At 42.1% G+C, this 8,894-nt stretch overlaps 1 protein-coding gene across 1 annotated transcript in view; it reads right to left on the bottom strand.

The window, feature by feature from the left end:
* The window catches only part of LOC122792715 (abl interactor 2-like), an 852,815-nt gene that overhangs the window by 303,493 nt on the left and 540,428 nt on the right, over window positions 1-8,894 (bottom strand). The gene's annotated exons all lie outside the window — the stretch shown is intronic.

Genomic DNA, 8,894 nt, shown 5'->3' on the forward strand with positions numbered 1-8,894 from the left:
CAGGCATATATAGAATTTTGGCCCCCCGGTATTCCATAGTCAGGGTGCATATGCTATTTGTTTTTGTCTGTCCTTTTATGGGTCATGACTGTGGCCCAGCAGCACATTTTCAAACAGTTCATTAAAAGGTTTTGTCATTTCCATTTTTATTTCTTGATTCACTCACCTTTTTGGATTTTTGATTGACAGACTCGTCTGACTGGCATTCAAGACTGAGATCAGTGAATGTAAAATTCATCTCTTGAGTTAATTTTTTTGTGGCTATTACCTGTACCTGCAGGATTTTCAAGCTTGATGAGCTGCATGCATTAATTATTAGGGAGGCAAATCTGGTCTTTGTCAAAGATGGAGTGTTGAAGATCAACCCTGTATTTTTTTCTAGATGTGCTATCACAATTGTCCTGAAACCATTCCATTAATTTCCCTATTTTCTTGTAGAAAGTAGAAAAGAATGAGCAGTTTTTTACCTGAAATGTGTGTGTATTCTGGAAGACAAAATAGTTTTTGCTTCAGAGGGACTGGCAGTTAAGCAGACCTCTTCCAAGTGGACTGCCAGCTGTATCTTTTACCATCAAGCAGTTTCCATCAATTAGAAAATGCTTTCAAAGGCTGTTCCACCAGAGATATGGATCTTTCCAGTGTGTGGATAAAGTGTCTTCTTTGCAGGTATCTGTATTATAGTCACTTGGTTATAAAGTCACACATTCCACAGTTAGTATTGCTCTAGTAGTATCTTCTTTGGTGCTTTGATGCTTCAGGTTTGCATCTTCCGAGCCTTCAGTTCATTTCAATTTTTTATTCATTTACTACTTTGGTATTCTTCCTGGTTGTGGACTCACTTTACGGGATGACTAATTATAAGTTATAATACGTATGTTTTTGGCATGCTAGTTTATCTGGGAGGGAATCCACCACCTCTAGATTTAGTTACTCCCTTGCAGTTTTTTGTCCCTTCAAGCAGCAGCTGCTATTGAGACCTCTCTAACATCAGCAGGTATTTATTTGTATATCTTTGCAAATTGTAAGCTTGTTTTTAGTTCTTATTTCACAGGAACATGTTTATTTAGTGGTTGGGGTGTGTCTGGTAATGCAGTGCATGCTGCTAAAGCATATACCAAAGGGGGGGGGGGGGTATGCACTCCTCTGAATGTTGGAGTTAGAGAAAAGTGGGCAAGTGTAGATATAGGCAGTGTGTCCTGCTTGCAGCCCCATTTGATAAGGGAAAAGTTACTGACTTCTGAATGCATCCTTTTCAGGTAGTCTCAGGAAATGGACTTTGTTATCCAGTATAGTAGTAATTATCAAAGAAAACTATAGATGGGATGTTGTCAGTCTCTCCTTTAATCTCACTGGTGGGTCGGATATGATCCATCAGATCCATCTCAGCCATTTCAAAAGCTTGAGGCCTTCAGCAAACCTTGTGGGCATTCTTCTTTACCCATATGCAACTGCCTAACTTCCTCAGAAATCATTTGCAGCTCTATGAAGGAGGCACTAAAGCAAGCTCTGGGCTATATATATATATATATATATATATATATATATATATATATATATATATATATATATATATCCTTACCCTGATTTTTTTTCTGCATTTCAGTGTGTTAGCCCTTTTACCTTCTGTTAACATCCATTTCAGTTAGAGGATGTCTAACGTCATTTTAACTTAGAGGACGTTTACCACTTTTTTCCATATCCCCTTCCTCCTTTATCATCCATTTTTAGTTAGAGGATGATTTTTCATATTAAAACAATTTTCTTTCGAACTTTAAACTTTTTGTGTCAGTTTAATTTAGAGGACCTTCTAGTGTGCTTGTTTCATTGTGTGTGTGCTTTCTAGTTTTTCTTGTTAAATCTCTCTGTCCTTTCATAACTATGAAAATGTTGCAGAAACATGAAGGGGAAACCTCTTGGATTCAAAAAGTGCAAACAGTGTGGAAAGAAGATGCCCCTGAGTGAGTCACACAGTGTGTATTACTTGGGGCCTCTTCACCTTCAAGAGTCGTGCTCTATATGACAGTATATGATATTTTCAACAAGAGGGACTCTTGAAGTGCAAGAATAAGCTTATTTTGAAGGGTCTGCTAAAAGCTCCACTCCCTTCTCTGAGGCTATATCTCCGGAGTCCGCCACCAAATCTGACAAGTCAGACAAATCACAAAAACATGCTTCTTTGGCACCAAAATCTTATTCGGAGCCATAGCAGAAAGTTCCAAGGCTATATAGTCTCCCAATAGATCCCTCAGAGCAGACAATCGATGACTGATCCAAGACTTCAGAAGAATTGGTACCATCAGCTTCAACATCTACAGTACCCACAGAATTCAGGTATCAGAGCTGTTAACCTTCTTTAGAACCGATTCCCTCTCGGCTTCCTTCACCTTTTTTTGACCAAGGCAAAATCCCCTACGCTCTCTACTCTGTCCACCAGGAGTTTGTCCGGTGGAGATGTGGATAGAGTAGTGCAGAGGCTGCTAAAAAGACACTGGCCTTGGCCAAACTGTTATTGGATCCGAACCCAAAGGAATTTGCTCAGACACTGTTTTCCCCTTCGGCGCCTGCTCCTCCTCCTATCTGTCCCTTGGTTTTGGAGCCGTAAGATTCCAACATCAGGATAGTGTCTGCATCGGATCAGGTTCCTCGGATCCAATGGCTGCTTCAAGCATTTCCGTCTTGTCAGAACAGGAGACATCTAGAAGCTGACACACTCCAGTCGGGTCTGTGGAGCCAGTTTGGATCTGGGCTTCGGAGCAGGTGAGCTCAGCTCTCCTACCTCTGCTTCGGAGCTTCTGTCTTATGCCCTGGAGATTCCTTTGGTTCAGACAACCTTTTTGTCTGATCTGGGGTGTCCTTCGGAGCAGGGACAGACTGCCTTTTAAGTCATAAGAAGGGTTTTGACTACATCCCAGACTGACACAATCCCTCTCTGATCTTCCTTCCAATTCTGCACAGGTCTTTGTTTTCTCACATACCCTCTCCACAGGACTGCAGAGACCCCAGGCCTCGGGGTGTCCAAAGGGGGGAACCCCCCCTCTTCTGAATCCTCCCTAGACCCATCCCACTGAGGAAGCATCTTGACTCCCAGGAGGAGTCAGTCACATCCGATACTGACCTCGATGAGGCAGAATGGTCCCCCATGTTCACCTCCTGAAGATGTCTCCTGTGGAGACCTACTGGAAATTTTACTTGGAGATAAGTGACTGGCAGTCCACATCCCCTTCAGCTGAGGTGTCGGTATATCTGAAGGCTTTCAAGTCTCATCCTTCAACCTCTTGGGTGACCTCTCATTCCGATGAGCTTATTGAACTAATCTGTCTGAAGACCTGGGAGACCCCATATTCCATAGAGCCTCCTCCTAGGAGGCCAAATAAGTACATTACTGCTCCAAAGGATAAACCAATCTTAACAAAAGGTGCATTAGTGGATGCCATGGTCATGACTGCGGCCACTAAAAAGGAACTATTGAGAACAGAACCTCTATGCATCTTCTAAATAGGGATTCTAGGACTATGGAGAGGTATGTGAAGTGTCTTTCATCAGCAACCTTTACATTGTGGTCTCTGAACTACCTTACCCAGCTTGCAAAGGGACCCATTGAAGGAACTTTCAGACTCCCGCCTAGGAGCTGTAGCTGACACAGTGGTATATAGTCAACGCCCAGCTCGTCACCCTCAGTTCAGTCGTAAACTCTTTCATGAGCCTCGTATCTTATGCAGCAGATGGAATGAGTAGGGCAGCGGGTTCAGGCATCTCTGTCAGGAGGCAGGCCTGGATGTGCCTTTGCCATTTTGCAGAGCCCTTCAATTCTTCCTTCATTAATGCCTCTATTGATGGCTCCTGTCTTTTTGGGCCTAAAGTTAGAGATGCTTACCAAGTGTGAACAAGAGGGCAAGACCTTGTGTGCCACGTTTTTTTCCACACCAACCAGACCCTTTCCTAAAGGTCAGAGAGGTAGTGGGAAAATGTGGTTCAGAAAATCGCAAAGGTCTTTCCAGGATACACAGGGTGGTACTTCTCTTAGAAGCAGTGGGGGGAACAGTAATGGGAGATGCTGTCCTCATGGCAGGAGATGCCCACAGAATCAGGGTTCCTGAGAATACTTCTTTGGTAAACCCTTCCAGCACTCCTGAAGGAGTGCCTGACTGCTCACCTCTGGAGGCATTTGGGGGGTGAGCAATTATCTTTTTGCCAGGTTTCGAGGTGCAGAGACAAACGACAAATGGGTGCAAGAAATACTATCTAGGAGATGTATCATTTTTTTCCTTTCCCACTCCCGTAAACAAGACGATTCTAGACGTTACACCCAGTCAGAAGGAACAAGCAACATTAGAAATTCAAAGGTTGCTAAGGGAAAGTCATCCAAGAAGTCCCTGCAGACCAGAGATGGATCAGGAACTTAAGCAAAGTTCTTTTTAGTTCCAAAGAAAATGGGGGACTAGAGGCCCATCTTGGATCTCTGCAATCTAAACAAATTGATGAAAAAGACCAAGTTCCACATGCTGACAATGCAGTTGATTCTTCCATTCTTGGAAAAAGACAGTTGGATGTGCTGTAAGGACCTTCAAGATGCATACTACCACATACGGATGGAAAGGGGATCCAGAAGGTACTTGTGCTTCTGGCTAGAAGACTGTCTCTTCTAGTTTCGAACTCTCCCCTTTTCTCTCACTACAGCCCCCCAGAGTGTTCAAATAATAGCAGTAGTGGTGTCTCACCTGAGACATCCAGGGTTCTGGGTGTTTCCATATCTGGATGACAGGCTCATAATCACCCTGACCAGAAATCTGCTGCTGCTGCAAGCCATTGACCATACTGTACAACTTTGTTCCTCCATAGGTATTACCATAAGTTATGAAAAATCTTCTCTAGAGCTGCCAGAGCTTGGTCTTCATAGGAGCAGAGATGGACACAACTGCATTGATTGCAAAACTTCCACAAGACAGAGTAGACTATCTTCACTGTTATGTAAAATTATTGATCAGAAAGAAAGAAGCTTCTGCCTAGGTAGTTCTCCAAGTACTAGGAAAAATGGCTGCTTCAATTTTTGTCATTGCCCTAGCTCTTCTCCACATGAGGATACTTCAGTGGCTACATTCGACACAATGGTCAATTCTAGAACTTCCTATAACGCACAAGATCAGCATAACCAATTCATGCGAAAAGGATCTCCAGTGGTGGATTTACTCTCCTCTGGTATGTATCTCAAAGCTGTCACTTTATTCCCCATCAACCCAAAGCCATGGTGACCACAGACGCTTCCCAGATAAGGTGGTGGTGGGGGGCATCTGGCAACAACACGAGGATCATCTGCACATAAACATCCTGGAGATGAAGGTGGTGCTTTTAATGTTGCAAACATTTCACTCCCCCCTCACTCTGGGAATGGTAGCAATCTAATCAGACATTATGCCTGTGATCTGGTATGTAAACAGAAACGGAGGGTGCAGATTTTACCCGCTTTGTCAGGAAGCCCTGAGGGTCTGGCAATGGGCAACAGCTTCCAACCACTTTCTGATAGCAATGCTCATCCCGGGGAAATCCAGCGTAATTGCAAACAAATTGAGCAGAGCTATTTTATAGCCGCATGAGTGGTCCCTCAGAAAATTGCAGAAGAGATCTTCTGAAAATGGGGCCAGCCTTACTGTGATCTCTTTGCATCACCCACCAATGCCAAATGCAGCAACTATTTTTCCCTGATCCCTCCTGCGGGGCAGTTACCAAAGGATGCACTTGTTCATGGTTGGCCTCAGAGATTTCTTTATGCCCTTACTCCAGTCCCTCTAATTCCCAGATTTTTGCAGAAAGCAATTCAGTTGGACATAACAGTAATTCTAATGGTCTCATATTGGCCTTTCCAAATCAGGTTCTCCTTCCTTCAGCCTAGTCTGTGGGACGAACCATGGATTCTGGACCTTGCTGTGGACCTTCTGACTCACCAGTCAGGAATGGTTCATCCCAACCTGAACAATCTCAAACTAACAGCTTGGGTGCTCCAGTTCCCCTGATCTCCAGGTGTCCACTCCTTTCCTCTCCAGTTAAACATATTTTATCTTCCCATAAATCATCTACACAAAAACTGTACAAAGGTAAATCGAAGATTTGTTGTATGGGCCAACCAGAATCGGGTAGACCCTCTTACTGCACCCATACATTCTATTCTAGAACTTTTGGCAAAATTTTTCAATGAAGGTGCTGCTGCAGCCACTAATGATTCATTTGGCAACAATTTCAAATTTCCATATAGGAGAAAACTGTTTTGGATTCATGTCACAAAGACTTTGTAAGGCATTCCTAAAAGTAACTACTATGATAAGACCTCCATACAAAAACCCATCACTGCCCCGGGATCTGAATGTTTTTTTCAAACATTGTCTTCCCTTTGAACCATCTGCTGCCTGTGACCTGAAGTCTCTCCTAGAAAATACTCCTTTTAGTGGCTGTTACTTCAGCTAGGAGAGTTTCAGAAGTGCAAGCTTTATATGCCAAGCCTCCATACCTAGTTTTTCATAAGGACAGAGTTTCTTTGCGCACTAACCCCTCATTTCTATCTAAGGTTGTGTCGGAAAGTGATCTCAATCAATCTATTGAGCTGCCCGTTTTCTTCCCAAGCTTCCAAATTAGAGAGGCATATTCACTGCATCTTCAGGACGTTCATAGACGGTTATGTTAATACTTGCATGGAACTTCAGAAATCAGGATATCAAATCAACTCTCTTTCTTATTCTGGTGTTAGAAATGGCCAACCAGTCTCCAAACTTACCTTATCCAAATGGCTTTCACAATGTATATCCTTTGCTTTAGAGTTCTAAGAACAAAGCCCTTTCTAATGTTATTAAAGCACATTTCAGTAGGTCGGTAGCCACATCTGCAGCCTTTCAAGCTAGGTTACCTTTGGATGATATCTGTGCTGCAGCCACATGGGAAAAACCTCATGCCTTTACTTCTTATTACAAAGTGGATTTGGCCTCTAGGAGTAGAGCCTCTTTTAGTTATATGGAATATTCTCCCATGAGCCACCTAAGAATAAGGTACCAAGCTACCACCAGTGAGAGTAAAGGCGAGATTGACAACATTACATAAAGAAGTTATGAACTTAACATAATGTTCCATGTGTGTTGTCTGTCTCTGCCTTTATTCTCATAACCCACCCTCCACTGGGAGACTGAGTAGTCTTAATTGGGTATCACAGAACTCTATGGCCTCAGAGATGACATTTTCTTCTCCATTATTCTGTTGGACCAGCTAATTTGTATCTTACTGGGGGCAAAAATATCTGAAAAAGTTGGGCAGTTGCATTATGGGTGAGGAGGAATGCGCACAAGCTTTGCTGAAGGCCTCAAGCTTTTGAAATGGCCGAGACAGATCCAATGGAACGGATCTGACCCACCAATGAAAGTTAAGTTCAAGATGGACAAAACACATGGAACATTATGGTAAATGCATAACTTTTTTTCGTTATCATAGAAGCTTGGAATGCATTTAGTACACATTTTAACATTTTTTCAGAGATGGTCATCATTCCAAGGAGAGGGACTATGGGGTGACATGGAGGTATTTCTGCACTGTTCATTAAAGAGAAGACTATCTATACTGATGGTCTTGATAATTTAATGACTATGCCTCTGGGATAGTGACCTGATAACAGTGGACATTGTGTGCGTATCTTGGACTGAGAAACTTTCTAATATTCCATCTATGTAGATTGATGATTTTAATTTTATTTGTATTGCTTGGGTAAATATGCCCTGCAAAAGCTATAATAAGTTTTGCAATGAAAAGGTTTGTACCACACGTTACCTTCCCTACATATAGAAGGCACATTTTAGATATATTAACTAATAAGAGTAGCTTGATAAATGAAATACAAGCCCAAGTTCCAGTGGGTAGATTGGACCAAATTATTTTATTTGTACTGTCTTCAGCAGTAAAAGTATTTGAAAGTTTCCTCTGAGTAGTTGACAGGCACAGAACAGTCATGTTTATTGTCTTTGTGCATGCTTAACATTGTTTTCAGGGAGGTGATGAGATTTTGGTACCAAACAGTTGCATGGATTAAAGCATGGAAAGGTTATGAATAACATCAGGATCTTCATAATGTTGTTTGTCATCTGTCACATTGTCTAATGTAGGGGGCTGGAAGCAGAGTGAAACTTTACATTAGGTCTCACCTACTCCCAGTCACGTAGAGAGTGGACAGGCATATTTGACAGTTGTGTGCTCAGCATTAGGCAGGCATAATTATCAAGGAAGCAGGCTGACACCCCTTGTACATAATTTAAAATTTCTTGTAGTCCTACTGTGGGGGATGTGGCCCTTCCTTGCTATTCGTTCTGTCTTTAATCTGTCTAGTATTAAAGCATTAGATGACCATAGTCCATCTAACAGCAGGAGTGGTATAATGTTCCTAGAAACACTCATGCATATGGTGAGTTCTAATGTAAAATATCACTGGAAGTAGATGGTTGTAGTTCGTCTGTACAGATTTTTTGGCAATGGATAAGCATATGTTTAGGCATGCAGGTCAGCTCAGTGTTCAGAAGTTTGTATGGTCACTGTCAGAATTTAGTAGAGTCCATTTTAGCACGAGCTTTTGCTATAGTGATTTAATGTAACCTAGTCATCCAGCTTCAGCTAGCTGAGTAGAAGCAGTTTTGTTTATGAAAAGTATGTAAGATAGCAAGTGTTAACTTGATTAGTGATGCACTGGTTTTTGATTTTCATGTTTGAGCTGGGTGGTGTTGAGGGCATTTATTTTCCACTTTGACATGATTGATTTTCAGTTAGGCAGGCCAAAAGCTCTCAAAATGCTGTGGTGGTCATGTGTGTGCAGATATAAACTGTTGAACTTTTACCTTTGCAAAATTTTTTTAAAAATTGATTATTTTTTTTGA

Source organism: Protopterus annectens, chromosome 2.part0, assembly GCF_019279795.1.
Source record: "Protopterus annectens isolate FY-2018-M chromosome 2.part0, PAN1.0, whole genome shotgun sequence".
Classification (NCBI taxonomy): domain Eukaryota; kingdom Metazoa; phylum Chordata; order Ceratodontiformes; family Protopteridae; genus Protopterus; species Protopterus annectens.